Below are 16,238 nucleotides of genomic sequence, written 5' to 3'. Positions count from 1 at the left end.
AAACTTTGGATGAGAAAGTTTACCATTGTTGCTGCAAGAATGAAACAGTCATCTTGTTACTAACACAAGCCTCAGACAAATGCAGAACTACCACGTTACTGCATACACAATAAGTCATAAAAGACTCACAGGTTTAAAAATCATTGGCTCCTCTTACCAGTGGAGAGAGGTAAAAAAAAAAAACACCAACAAAAAACTCATGGACTAAACAGCCATATGAGAAAAACTTGTACCACATCCAGGGGTAGAGTAAATAATGTTCCAAACATCTAGTGACATACAAAATGGCTGCTCCTGACTCTGCATTCCTGCAGGTATTTTAGAACAAGCTCTAGGCCGGCAAAGCCTTCAATAAAGTAGTATCAGATTGAGCATGTCCCCACCTGGACTGAACATGTCCTGCACCTCTCTCCGTTGGTAAGAGGAGCCAATGATTTTTTTATGACTTATTGTGTATGCAGTAACGTGGTTGTTCTGCATTTGTCTGAGGCTCATGCTAGTAACAAGATGACTGCTCCATTCTTGTGGCAACAATGGTAAACTTTCTCATGTCAAGTTTGAGAGTACTTTAAAAAGATCTGAACTGAAACATCCCTGCTCATTCTGATACTACTTTATTGAAGGCTTTGCCAGCCTAGAGTTTGTTCTAAAATACCTGCAAGAGTAAACGTTCATTTGCAAGCACAGTCGGGAGCAGCCATTTTAGAAAAATACACATGGATAAAATGAGCAGCCAGAAGTTTAGTTTTATTCAAATTTGATATACCCCTTTGCCAGAAGGATCACAGTAATATTAGAAAATATACAAGGTGCTAGTGAAAAGTTCTCAACCCAACCAACAAAGCCGGGACAGTCTCCATTAGGGCTATACCCTTAGTCCAGTGATTTTCCACTTTTTTTTCATCCCGTTGGAAAAATGCAGTGAAAGAAAGTGGAAAATCGCTTGGCTAAGTGTATAGCCCTAATGGAGACTTGGTTGGCTGGGCTGAGAACTTTTCAGTGGCCCCCTCATAAGAAAGGAACTCCAAACATTCATTCAGCACACTCATACATTATAACCTGCATTGTGTGGTGAAAGGGAACTTCAACAGCCTGGCACTGGGTTTTCAAAAAGCTAATGGGGAAAAAAAATGTACTCCTATTAACCTCACCCCTAAGTCTCCATAGATGTGTGGCCAGATACTAAAAAGCAGAATTTTGCAAAGAAACCCAATGAGCCTTAGAGGGATGAGGAGTAACTATACACAAACCTTCTAGGTAGTGGAGGGATCTATTAGGACAAGGAGAAATTAAAGAAGCCAAATAAGTAGGAACTAAATCATATCAAACCTTATGTACAAGCAATAATATTTTAGAGGAAATGTGGAATCTAACTGGAAGTCAATGAAAGCATAGGAAACAGAGGCATGATATGGTCCCAGTGATGGGCATTACCTAAAATTTGAAACCAGCAGTTTCGATATGGAAGTGGTAATATGTAGAAATAAAACAAAAACATAAAGGAAAAACAAAAATGCCTTTTTTATTGACTAACTGCAATTATTGCAATTTATTACTAAACTGCAATACCGGTTATTAGCGCAGAGAGCCGCACTGAATGCTCCACGCTGCTCCTGACGCTCATAGGAACTCTGTGAGCATCGGGAGTAGTGCGGAGCATTCAGCGTGGCTCCCTGCGCTAATAACCGCTATCACAGTTTAGTAAAATGGGGGAGGGGAGGGGTTAATGTAGTTTATAATTAGCTTTTGAAGGTAACCCCTTCTTCCTCAGATCAGAAAATCTGATATTCTGATCTGAGGAAGAAGGGATTACTTTCAAAACTAAATCATAAACTACATTAAGTTAGTCCAATACAAATGGTATTATTTGTTCCTTTATGTTTTTGTTTAATTTCTACATATCACCTTGGAAGAGTAGACTACCACGGCCACCACACCATTTCACTCATACAGAAGTGGCAATTTTGCTACTTCCATATTACAAATCTGCATGCACAATTTCCACTAATGAAGCACTGAGGCCACAATTTTATTTGGTAAATTTTGGATTCAGAAACACAAAATTTGGAATTAAGGAGAATGATTCTTTAATCCCTCCTGTGATGCTCTGGCCTACAGGAGCATTTAAAAAAAAAAAATCTATGCCAGGATCCGAGCTGGTCTAAAACCCAACAGGGATATTTTTTTTTTCCTTCATAGACCTGTATTTCCTTTGTGAAATTGAGGGGGAGGGGGGGGGGAGGCAGAGGTGATGAGGAATAGATTTTTGCATAGCCTTAAACCCAGTCAAGACTAACCCCCTTTAAATCATTCTGTGATATGGATCTCTACTTGCAAATAGCATCTATCTAAAATCATTATTATAATATGTGTAAATGCAGCTATTTACATACAGAGCTGCTTTTTACATAATCCACATACAGTATGTGAACCTGTGCCACACAAGTGCATGCACAATCAGACATATGTTTTACATAAGGCAGTCATTTCCTAATATCAAGATAATTTGACTAGTTCTGCCCACTTATTTATTTATTGTTGCAAGGAACAAAAACTAAAACTCAGGTTTACGTTTGGGGGGGTTTAGAGGGGGGAGTAGCCTGCAAGTCAATTTATTTTGAACAACTTCAAAAAAGCACATTAACAACAACAAAAAAATCTCCACATTCTGAAAGGTCAGAAAATCCATATGGAAAAAGAACAGTGGGATGGTGGTCCAAGACTTAAATGATAAAACACTGTATTGAATATACCCCTCTACTAAATTTCCCTCAAAGTTTATTCTCGTACAATTGTCTTGTCGTTTCCCCATTTCCTGATATTACAGAAAACTTTTTGTAGATTAAAGGCTCCCAGTTCTTGTAGGCTTTTGGTGTTTTACAAGTTTTTCTGCTTACTTTTTACTGCAACCTAATTTTGGGCGCTAACTCCCCTCCCCCCACGTAAGCCAGACTTTCCTGCTTCTTTCCCTGCCTGATCCGATCTTATAATTTAATTTAAAAATAGCAATTTGGATTTATCGGCGCAAACATTGTATTGTTTTATAAAGGCTGAGGAAGCTACCTTATTTCTTCTAGCCCAAACTTAGCAGTTAGTCATTTCAGCCAGCTGAGGTGACTTTCTCTCTCCAGCCTAAAGCAAGAAAGGCTGAATGTTTTAAATCTTGGTCGAGGTGTGTGCTGATTTAATTAGAGTTCTGTTGGTCTGATCTTTTGGACAGCTCCTGGGGGCATTTATCAATTCTGATTTGTTTAAAGTAATTGGGGGGGGGGGAAGCAAACTCAAAGCAGCCACACAGTGGAATAAGCTAACTCAAAGCACCTTCCCAGCTCTCTGTGGTAGATTTCCAAGTGTCAACAATTCTGTGCTCAGGTTATAGATTGTTGACACACCACTTTTCGCTCCTTATCTGCTAAGAAACCGCTGTGAATGTGGCGCCCAGGATTAAAAAAAATGCAGAACACTTTTTGTTTTGGTTTTCTTTTTAAACTTAAAGTGTGTTCCTCAACTTGTGGGGCTCATTAATCAGATCTGCACCGGTGCAAATCATACAGATGTCTCGATCAGGCTGGAGAGAGAAAGTCACCTCAGCTGGCTGAAATGACTAACTGCTAAGTTTGGGATAGAAGAAATAAGGTAGCTTCCTCAGCCTTTATAAAACAATTATTTTCAGGGGGAGAAGAGGGAAAAAACACTGAGCATCCACGAAACTACAGAACACACGATCCTTACTCAAAATCGAATGCGTTTAAAACCAGTTTCAAGTGCTTTGTGTGAAGTGAAAGCAGAGACTAAATTGCTGGGACAGGACCTTATTCCCCCCCCCAAGCGTCAGCAAAGGATGACAAGCAAAACACAAATTGCTATGTTCATTTTTCATTCTTTACACTTAACGCAGTCCAACCTTTTACCTATCGCTGTCATAACATAGACCGACAGCGCGTTAATGCATTTGAAGTGTTTCATAATAGCAGCGGCGAGACTTGACTGGGGGAGGTATTCATCTGGTTCAAATTATAATCAAGCATTTATCAACCCCGCCGCTAAACCCCTTTCTCTTGATAAATTGGAATTTAATGTTTGGCAAATCTGTTTGCTGTAAAATTTTAAGGTCTTCGGCTCCCTCGGATAGATTGGAAACTGTGCAGGACAGGATACGCCTGTGCGCTATTGGAAAAGCCTGAATTCAGAGATTACTAAGAGCTGGTTTCTTCAGCGGAAATCGAACCCTATTTTGAGGGAAATTAGTTTTGCAGGCTTTCTTCTTGTGGGTTTGGTTTTGTGTGGGGTTTTTTTCCTAAAAATTTTGTCTAGCAGCTGTTCCAGCCTGCTTTGCAGTGTCTAACTGAAGTTGAACCTGAACTTTACCAGGCATCCTTGGGCGGTAAGAAAGCATCTTCTTTCTCTTTCTTCTTAAAACCAGCATTGATGTTCTTTGGTATTGTTACTGTTGTCTTTGCTCAAGTTGAAATATTTTTCCTTTATCTTTGTTAATTATTTGCAGGGGCTGAGAGGCAGACGGAGCAGTTTGTTTCTCACTGCACTTGTGGCTATCCCCCCCCCCCCCCACCCTGATATAAAATGTAAATTATTATAACCTATCTTTTGTTTGAGAACCGTGGAGCTCAGGCCCTTGAAAACATCTCAGTTTTCCTTTGCTGTCTTCCTTCTGTGATTTAGTTCAAGGCCATAAAACAAATGTCGAAGCAGTTGGCCAAACTGTATCTGCTGATATAAGAACTGGATGTTCAATTTCTGCACGATAAAAAAAAAACAACCCCCAAAACAACAACATACAGGAAGGGTGCCGAAACTGGACACTTGCCAGGTGTGAAAATACCTTAGCTAGATGTCCTTGCATGGCCAGTTTGGTTTTTTTTATGGCATTTCTTTAGTTCCCTTCTGAAAATAGAGATTAAGAGACCCCAGTGAACATCTGTGAGGATGCATTTTTGAACATTGGGCCTTGAATGCTTTAATGCAGAAGTGAAATGTGCATTGAGAGCTAATAAGTGCCAGATCTGCAATAGGTCCGCAATATCTTTGTCAATTTATATATATATATTTATAATTTATATTCCGCATATCCTATAATTCTATGCGGATTACAAATTAGTCAGGTACTCAAGCATTTTCCCCTATCTGTCCCGGTGGGCTCCCACTTTATCTAAAGTACCTGGGGTAATAGGGATTAAAAGTGACTTGCCACAAGGAGCAGTGTGGGATTCAAACCCACAACCTCAGGGTACCGAGGCTGTAGCTCTAACCACTGCACCACACGCGAAGCCAGAGAACTTAAGCAGTGTTATCGAATGCTGACAGGAATGTAGCGTGTTGAGTAGATGCTTAATTATTCGGATTCAGGTGGCTTGTTCCAAGTGAGTTCACATATAACACACTTTCAGTTAGGTATTGCTTTTTTCTCTTTTTTTTTTTTTTCTGTCAGGGGATCGGCCTGCCTGCTCAAGCCTCTGCAGCGCCCAAGATTAAAAACACAACCTGAAACTCCTTTACCAACCTGTCCCTGTCAATCATTCAGGGGGTAATGTGGCACTGGGAAACTCTTGAAGGGAAAAATAGATCTGGCGGCGGGAAAGAGGAAGCAAAGCTTAAAACTTCATCACCAATGAGATTAGAATAGACCGCATAATACAAAGAGCCAAACAAATGCTCTTTATTTTATTATGGATATTTTCATAGCTCTAGGAATAAAACACTCTACCGCTTAATAGGATGTGCTGAATTGGAAGGAGGGAAGGCATATACAGTACTTATATACTGAATTGTCTCTCATCCTTCAGAGCATGTTGTAATTAAAACAATCTGCAGGCACTAAGAAAAAGGACGACTCGCAGTTTTGTGTTCATTTTTTCCCTCTGGACTGAATTTTCTACGGTACTAAATTCTATTTTACAAATATTTGTATTTTTTTACTGTATTATTGTAGTTTGCTGATTGTCCAGCTCTTTTTAGTGTAAACCACCTAGAACTTTTGGTTATGGCAGTATAAAAGAATAAAGTTATTATTATTATTACTAATAATCCCAGCTAACATGATGATGGAGGGATGGTGGACCATCTTTCTGTATTTGGAATTTCCTTTTATTCCAAACTGTTTTCTGGTAGACAACAATTGTATCAAAACAATATATAAAAATACTACAAGTAAGGGACTGATCATTTTCTACTGCCACCGTTAACGAGAGAGGCAGGCTGATTAATGCTCTGAACGCTTGCCAGTGGTCTAGAAAGGGACTGTTCAAGGACTTCGTCTCTAGGAGGCACTCTCTCTCTCGGACAAGCAAATGGACTTTTTTGATGTAACTGGAAGATTTACGTTGCAATAATTGTAACAATATGTTCCCCAAAGCCTCATGAGATCTCACAGGTTTGGAATTTCCATGGCACCTTCCCTCCTGTTCCATCAACTCATGAAGACTTTTTTTTACAGCATTCAATGAGGGGATGCTGAAAAGTTCTCAACCAACTTTCTAAATTCTGAGCGTTATTTTGCTACTGAGTGTTCATTAAGTGCTAATTTGCAGACATGAAATTCACCGTTTTTGTTAGTGTTTTTTTACTTTCTCTCAGATCATTGATTGAACCATATCCATGTCCATTCTCTTCATGGTTGGGCTGAAAACTTTTCCACACACCCCTCCCATACCTGATTGAATGTCTTAATTATAGACTAATTTTTATATGTATGAGGATCATAAACGGTAAAAATGCATAGGAGGTCACAGCAGTTCTGTACAGCCTTTGCACTTTTATTATGTGTTTGTATGCCACTTCAGCCCAAAGGTTCAGGTACTTTGTTTCAATGCACAGAAATGATAAGAACAGAATTTCTAAATTCCATTCCACTTAATCGTCCTTCCCCTCCCAGTTGTCAAGGGGGTTTTGTAATCCTCATCGTTAAGTAGCAAAACCCCTATTTATCAACTGTTGAACACCAAATTTAGGGGGCTGGGGTGATTTAAGAAGTGTTAGTGGGCTTATTATAGGAAAGCAAGGATTCAAAACTGATCATCAAGTAGAATATATTTAGGAATTGATAGGCAGCATTTACAAAAAAATATGCCTGTTTCAATTGTATTTTAATCTGCCTTTTTTTTTTTTTTTTTTGCAGTCCTGCACCTCTGATTCTATATCTATATATATAAAATCGGAGGTATGTATGTGTGTATGTGTGTGTGTGTGTGCATGTGCCGCGATCACGCAAAAACGGCTTGACCAATTTGAATGAAACTTGGTATGCAGATCCCTCACTACCTGGGGTGATATGTTCTGGGGGTCTCGCGGCCCACCTGCACACGTGGGCGGAGCTACAAACATAAATTCAGATTTCACCCATTCATGTCAATAGAAAAAATGTAAAAAGCTGCCATTCTCACAGTTATTAAAAAACGGCTTGACCGATTTGAACGACACTTGGTATGCAGATCCCTCACTACCTGGGATGACATGTTCTGGGGGTCTCGCGGCCCACAACTCTATGTTGCTTGCTCAAGGGTGGGTTCACCCAAGAATTTATATGGTCTTGCTCCAGGAGGTGAAACTAAAAATGTTGTTTATAATCACGTTTTGCGTTAGTTGTATTGTATTCATTTTGTCAAATATTTCACATTATAATTTGAATATTGTACTTTTTATTAAGCTGTAAAAAAATAATTTCATTCACCACTATAAAGTATCTTTATTTGAATCCATTTACAGTGTTATTGCTATAATTAAATACCCGTGCAACGCCGGGACATCAGCTAGTTTTGGTATAAAAAACATGTAGGATTTCCTGTTTGTTTATTGTTGTTGTTTTTATTTTGATCAACCTGTACTCTTTAAGGTGGGTCTCCCCCCCCCCCCCATCCATTGAAACCATTGTTTAAGGAAGAATAATGTTTTGGAACTGAATGGCACAATTTGGTTTTGGTTATTTTTCAGAATTTTCCCAAATTTTTGGCATTTTTCCAGTTTGTTTCATTTGTTCAGTATAATAAAAATAATTATACCCATCAGAACTTTTTAAAGAGCACAGATTGATTTGCACACAAATTAATTCATAGGTTAATGCATGGCACATCATTTTTGCATACTTATTTTTAAAATATGCTAACAAACTTAATACATGCTAACCAATCTAGTTCCCTATGAGCTACAGCATAGATAACAAATCAGAAAGGAGATACAGTCCAGTGGTTTTTGTTCCTGCATTCTTGCTAGCAGAAATTAATATTAATATTCTATTCAATTAATTTAAATTGTGTCATCATCCGGTAGAATGGTCTTCTCAGTCATGAACAATTCTTGTAAAGAGCTACTCTCTCCCACAGGATAAGCCCGATGTCACACTCTAGCAAGTGCAAATGAAAAGCCACTGAGAAATAGAAATGCTTCCTTCCTTCTGTTCCTTATTAGATTTATAATAAGCCAACAGCTTTTAGTGAGCAGCTTCTATTGTGACAATAACTGTCTGGTTCATTCATGAAACCAGATTTGTGAGGGCTTCCTTCCAGGCTGTGACTATAAGGAGAAATGCCTAGAACTGAATTCAGAATTCCTTATCTGACAATTTTATCAGGGAAAAGGATATGAGAACCCAGAATTTGTCAGTCTTACAAGAAGATGTCGATGTTAAGTGGCCTTAAATCTACATAAGTAGCAAGGATATATCTCTTTGAAAGAGGTCTGCTGAACCCAGAAAAATTTGCAGGCTCTTTTAGCCAATTTATCGGACCTAAGGAAATCCACAAGTTTGGTGTTACCAGCAGATACTGTATGTTTTGTTTTTTTGTTTTGTTTTTCCCAGATTTGTTGCTGATCTGCTTAGAGTTTCATCCAGCTCTGTCATGAAAAGTCAGCGGACTTTCACAGTGGATGTGCAGAAATTTCACATTTCCCATCACACGTGCACTAGACTGAAACTCATCTGCTTTGAGTTTGATGGTGAATTGTTCACAGTCTTATTAACAAGTTAGATATATTTAAACTAGTTTTCTTAAAAAAAAAAACCCAAAACAAAACTAACTGGTCTAAGATAATCAGCCTTAGTATATTCCTGTGCTCATCTCCATTCCAAAAGTAAATTCCTCACTAATCAAACTTGGAAACACTCATCGGAATTCATTCAAATTGTCATTTTTGAGACGTCTCACTTTTGGCAGCAACTTTTTTGAATGAATCATACAGGCACTTGTTGTTACCTTTATTCTTTGCAGTGCATTTTATACCTTATTTACCATGGACCCCTGACGAAGGTGTGTTGTCCGAAACACGGACCGTGTCGGGTCCCTTGGTTGGTAAAAAGGTTTTATTTTACTGCATTTTAACTTTGGTACAATAAATATTGCCTACATCTTGTACACAGTCTGCAGTTTTTGTTTGGTTTTTCCTTTTTTATCTTATTCCCATATTCTATAACCGCACTTACCTGCTGTGATTTTTGGTGCAAATTTTGCGTGGCCCTGTTGAGCGCCCTTTATAGAATTACTCCCTCAGTGACTCTCAGTTCAGACTTTTCATGTGCCCCTGACCACCTTGCCACGATCTGTAAATTTTAAACTATACTCTTAACATGTGTTTTCTATAGGGAAACTGGCCAAGTCAGTTGTCATCTTGGAGAAATTAGCACCTTTTTGATTTAATCAACTATTTGTAAAGTTAACCTACCCTTCATTAGTACCTAAAGGTTTCTGGTTATAAAGGGGTCATTTTTATGAAAGGTTTGTATTTTTATAATATGCTTTCAGTTTCATAACTCTAACTGGTTCATCGTTTATTGTCTTTGAACTGCATATCACCCATTTTATAAAATTTTAAAAGCATACACTGCTTAGAAGTGTGATAAGCGGGATAATAAATTTTAATAACACTTGAAAAAAACCCCTTGAAAATCTGCCCAGAAGAGCTATGCACACAGATTGGGTCAGCCACACCTAGGATGGGTTTAAAAAAAAAAAATTAGCAGGTTAGTGAAATATACAGTGTTTGCAATGAAATACAGTCGGGTATATATAGCTGCACGTTTTGGGTTCCTTTTACTAAATGGCAGTAGAGGTTTATACTGCAGGCCAGCTAGTTAAATGCTCTGATGCCCCTTAGTATCTGTACAAAGTATATCACTAAGGGAGAATGTTTTCAATGTGGATTATGGTTAAAATGTGCTATTGTACTATTAACACCAGTTATTACTGGCTAACTCTCATTGTATAAAATGGAAGGGGGTGATAAACCCTGTGCTAAAACAGCATGACTTCTGCTAAAATAACCCACCTTACTGGTAGCCCACATGGATAACTTCCCCTCCCCTCCCCCACCTTAGTGGCTATATAACCTACCTTAACTGTAGCTCATATGGATAACTACATATCTAAGGACTGAAGTTATCCTCAAGGACTTAATAACTTCCCCACTTAGCATCTCTTTGGAGTAAAAATCAACACTTTGCACAGAGGAAAAAAAGCGAAGAATTCTCAGGGAACTCTGAGAGCGCATTTAAATGTTATTTAAGATTTCAGAAGCTGCCCTGCCATTGATTAGCAGCAATAAACATGAAAATGTCTGTATTAAACAAGAAAAATTTGGCGTCATAAAATATTTACTCATTGTGTTTTTTCCTGAAAATAAAAAAAAGGAAAACCCATACCAGATAAGATCGTTGTATCGGAGTGAGTGAACTTTGCTTTTCCATTCTCTTACTGTAAGGTTTGTCTGGGACTAGTCTTAATAGCAAAACAGTGTTTCACTGGCAGCCAGGTGTACTTATAAGATTTGTGTCACATAAATTAGGACTTAGACCATTTTCTTCCATAAGTTTTTCTAATTTGGTGCATAAAAATATCTGACATAAAAATCGGGGGGGGGGGGGGAGGGGGGAGGAGGAGAATCGGAGGCTCTGCATATTTTTGACAAGTCATGGAAACTCCTGATATAAGTCTCCAGTTTCCTGTGAGCTTGAAAATAGATTCTGTTACAAGAATTAGAGAATTCTGCAGCAACATTTCTGAACCTTGGTGGCATATTTCCTTACATTTGAATGATTTTCATATTAATTACTTTAAATGTATTTAGTATAATAAAAAAAACAGTCTTTTTAACTGTACGAGAGGGTGCTGGAAAGTTCTCAGCCCAACTGACCAACTTCCTAAATTCTGAGAATTATTTTGCCACTGTAGCTGAAAAGAGAGTTATGTTATTTCATTAAGTGCCAATTTGAAGAAACAAAATTCTACATTTTTGACATTGTTTCAGATCACTGATTGAACCATATCCACGTCATTCTCTTCTTGGTTGGGCTGAGAACTTTTCAACACCTCTTTCTAGGCCTGAATAAATTATTTTGCTCATTTGAGATTTGTATAGATGTGGTAGGGGGAATGAGAGGAGACAGGACGAAGGATCGGGAAAGGGGTGGGGATAAAAAGCAAGGTTTGAGTGTAAAGAGGGAAGAAGAGAGGGAGGAGGTACAGGAAGGAGGAGACAAAAAAGGGACGATCTGGAAAATCGATTTAGATGATGGAGGATGGGAATAGAGAATGACACGGGGAGCGATCCCCGCAGCGAACCGCTGCGTGGCTGCGGGTTATGGTGACCTCATTAGCAAATCGCCGCAGACGCGGGGACAAATCCTTTCACCGCCCGCAAAAACGGTGAATAGATTTGTCCCCGCAGGCCAATGTCCCCCCTTCTAGGAACCGCTATTTACCTGTGTTTCACCTGCACGTTGCCGCATTGACTCCGCCCCCAATATACTGGCTCCTCATTTGTCAGATCAACCCTTCCTGCCAATAGAACCCGCCCCCCCCCGACGATCACCGGCAGGAAGGTGCTCAGCCCTTCATGTCGACAGAACCAGCCTTCCCCAACGATCGTGGCAGGAGGGTACCCATCCCCTCCTGCCTACCCCAACCCCCCCCCCAACGGCCCTCCCGACGATCACAGCAGGAGGATATCCAACCCCTCCTGCCAGCTCCCCAACAGCCCCCCTATGATCACTGGTAGGAGGGTGCCCAACCCCTCCTGCCGGCCCCCCCAACGGCCCCCTATATCGCCAATAGGAGGGTGCCCAACCCCTCCTGCCGGACCCTCCCCCAACGAACCCTCCCACCCCGGAACCCCCTTAGTCTTACTTTCCAAGTTGGACCGGACGGCTCCTCACACGTATGGCCAGCAGGCTTGCCTCCGTCCAAATGAGGCGGGCCCTCCCCTCCCCTGCCTAACCCACAGGATCCTAGGGCCTGATTGGCCCAAGCACCTAAGGCCCCTCCTATAGCGGGAGTGGCTTTAGGTGCCTAGACCAATCAGGCCCTAGGATCCTGTGGGTTGGGCAGGGTAGGGGCGGGCCCGCCTCATTTGGACGGAGGCAAGCCTGCTGGCCATACGTGTGAGGAGCCGTCCGGTCCAACTTGGAAAGTAAGACTAAGGGGGTTCCGGGGTGGGAGGGTTCGTTGGGGGGGGGGGTCCAGCAGGAGGGGTTGGGTACCCTCCTGCCGGCGATCTTAGGGGAGGCCATTGGGAGGACCGGCAGGAGGGGTTGGGTACCCTTCTGCTGCGATTGTCGGGAGGGCTGTTGGGGGGGGTCTACAGGAGGGGTTGGGTGCCCTCCTGCCATGATCGCTGGGGGGAGGGGAGACTTGCAGCCGTAGCCGCGGTCACTATGCTAATCACGATTAGCATAGTGACCGCGATTAGGTACACGATTTGGTACACGATTAGGTACACGATTTGCCGCGATTAGGTACAGCGGCCGCGTCTACTTACCATGTAGGCTAACATTGTAAGCATTAAAAGTACATGTCGTGTTTGTTTTTGTATAGTTATTAACTAATATTTAACTAAGTTTTAAAGTTTTAAAGAATGTTTCCTTTATACGTAAATAAAGAAAAGTATTTAAAATCGTACCCGTTTGAGGCTTTTATATATGCAGCGGTGACGGTGACGGGGCGGTGAATGGGGTTGCAGTGGCGGTGACGGGGCGGTGAATGGGTTGGCAGTGGCGGTGACGGGGCGGTGAAGGGAATGGCGGTGACGGGGCGGTGCAGAGGATGGTGAGACGGGGACGGGGCGGTGACGGGGACCAATTTTTTCACCGTGTCATTCTCTAGATGGGAACACAAAAGGGAAACACCTCCCCTGCTTTTCCCTCTTATTGCTAGTACTCTCCTAAGGTTCCTGAAATGCCCTCTCCATTCTTATCACCTCATCCAGATATACTCTTTGCTATCCTGTAACATAGTAAATGACAGCAGATAAAAGATCTGAATGGTCCATCCAGTCTGCCCAAAAGTTATAAATTCATGATTACATTAAATTGTCTTTTTCTCTTTGATATTTCTAGGCTAGGGGTAGGCAATTCCGGTCCTCGAGAGCTGGAGCCAGGTCAGGTTTTCAGGATATCCACAATGGATATGTATGAGATGGATTTGCATGCACTGCCTCCTTGAGATGCAAATCTATCTCATGCATATTATTGTGGATATCCTGAAAACCTGACCTGGCTCCGGCTCTCGAGAACCGGAATTGCCTACCCCTGTTCTAGGCCATAGATCATAGATGTTAGCCTGGTACTGGAAAGTTCTTTTTTATTATAAAGACTTACACCAGAAAGCATTACAATTCAACACATTACAAAGTCACAGCAGCAAATATCATACAAATAATTCAAACCTGTCAGTATCATACAAATTATACAAACATAAACTGACACTTCACTATCCTCAAACCAAACCTGTACATATGAAAACTAAACAGCCCCAAACCCTGTACACAAAGTGACTGTGGCATATTTTTAGTTTTAAGGAGTGAATTTGTTATTGATATGACCATTTATGGATTCTCTTATTTTAAATTACCTTTGAAGAGCTATGTGACAAAATATGGCCTTGTTGGATTTTTAACTTCATGTTTGGTTGGTTAATTAAAGTTCTATAAATAAACAGCAAATTCGCACACAAAGGACCGACTAATGCCAGTTATGTTTCATTTGATTTGATCTTTTTACTAATGTATTTCGTATACTTTCCTCTTCTCTCAAGTGCCAATCTAAAAATTTGTTGAAGACACATTTATTTTGTGAATCATTTTACAGTTCGCTTTTTGTAAAATCTTCTGTTTATTGAGCACACAAGTCAGATGGAAGAAGTTGAACTTCATTTATGAAATGGTTACTTTTATGTGTAATATGAATGTTTTTTTATTGTTTTAGTTGTATAGGATGATTTATGATTATGTTTGTGATTTTATCTCAGCAGGTAATTTTGTGGAATATAAATTAATAGACTAAACAAATCAAAAATATAGAATACTAGCTGATGCCCCGGCGTTGCACGGGTATGTAATTATAGCAATAACACTGTAAATGGATTCAAATAAAGATACTTTATAGTGGTGAATGAAATTATTTGTTTACAGCTTTATAAAAAGTACAATATTCAAATTATAATGTGAAATATTTGACAAAATGAATACAATACAACTAACACAAAACTTGATTATAAACAACATTTTTAGTTTCACCTCCAGGAGCAAGAACATATAAATTCTTGGGTGAAGAGACCCCCAGAACATATCACCCCAGGTAGTGAGGGATCTGCATACCAAGTTTCGTTCAAATCGGTCAAGCCGTTTTTGATTTACTGTGAGAATGGCAGCTGTTTACATTTTTTCCATCGACATGAATGGGTGAAATCTTATTTTCTGTTTGTAGCTCCGCCCATGTGTGCAGGTGGGCCGCGAGACCCCCAGAACATATCACCCCAGGTAGTGAGGGATCTGCATACCAAGTTTCGTTCAAATCGGTCAAGCCATTTTTGATTTACTGTGAGAATGGCAGCTGTTTACATTTTTTTGAACATATAAATTCTTGGGTGAAGAGACCCCCAGAACATATCACCCCAGGTAGTGAGGGATCTGCATACCAAGTTTCGTTCAAATCGGTCAAGCCGTTTTTGATTTACTGTGAGAATGGCAGCTGTTTACATTTTTTCCATTGACATGAATGGGAGAAATCTGATTTTCTGTTTGTAGCTCCGCCCACGTGTGCAGGTGGGCCGCAAGACCCCCAGAACATATCACCCCAGGTAGTGAGGGATCTGCATACCAAGTTTCGTTCAAATCGGTCAAGCCGTTTTTGTATTACTGTGAGAATGGCAGCTTTTTACTTTTTTTCCATTGACATGAATGGGTGAAATCTGATGTTCTGTTTGTAGCTCTGCCCATGTGTGCAGGTGGGCCGCGAAACCCCCAGAACATATCACCCCAGGTAGTTGGAATTACTGTGAGAATGAATGGCAGCTTTTTACATTTTTCCATTGACAAGAATGGGTGAAATCTGATTTTCTGTTTGTAGCTCCGCCCACATGTGCAGGTGGGCCGCGAGACCCCCAGAACATATCACCCCAGGTAGTGAGGGATCTGCATACCAAGGTTCGTTAAAATCGGTCAAGCTGTTTTTGAATTACTGTGAGAATGGCAGCTTTTTACATTTTTTCCATTGACATGAATGGGTGAAATCAGATTTTCTGTTTGTAGCTCCGCCCATGTGTGCAGGTGGGCCGCTAGACCCCCAGAACATATCACCCCAGGTAGTGAGGGATCTGCATACAAAGTTTCGTTCAAATCGGTCAAGCCGTTTTTGAATTACTGTGAGAATGGCAGCTTTTTACTTTTTTTCCATTGACATGAATGGGTGAAATCTGATGTTCTGTTTGTAGCTCCGCCCACGTGTGCAGATGGGCCGTGAGACCCCCAGAACATATCACCCCAGGTAGTAGGAATTACTGTGAGAATGGCAGCCTTTTACATTTTTTCCATTGACATGAATGGGTGAAATCTGATTTTCTGTTTGTAGCTCCGCCCACATGTGCAGGTGGGCCGCGAGACCCCCAGAACATATCACCCCAGGTAGTGAGGGATCTGCATACCAAGGTTCGTTCAAATCGGTCAAGCCGTTTTTGAATTACTGTGAGAATGGCAGCTTTTTACATTTTTTCCATTGACATGAATGGGTGAAATCTGATGTTCTGTTTATAGCTCCGCCCACGTGTGCAGGTGGGCCGCGAGACCCCCAGAACATATCACCCCAGGTAGTGAGGAATCTGCATACCAAGTTTCGTTCAAATCGGTCAAGCCGTTTTTGCGTGATCGCGGCACATACACACACACACACATACATACCTCCGATTTTATATATATAGACTAGCTGATGGCCCGGCGTTGCACGGGTATTTAATTATAGCAAT

The sequence above is a fragment of the Geotrypetes seraphini genome, chromosome 2 (assembly GCF_902459505.1).
Source record: "Geotrypetes seraphini chromosome 2, aGeoSer1.1, whole genome shotgun sequence".
NCBI lineage: Eukaryota > Metazoa > Chordata > Amphibia > Gymnophiona > Dermophiidae > Geotrypetes > Geotrypetes seraphini.
Note: the sequence above shows the minus strand (reverse complement) of the source record.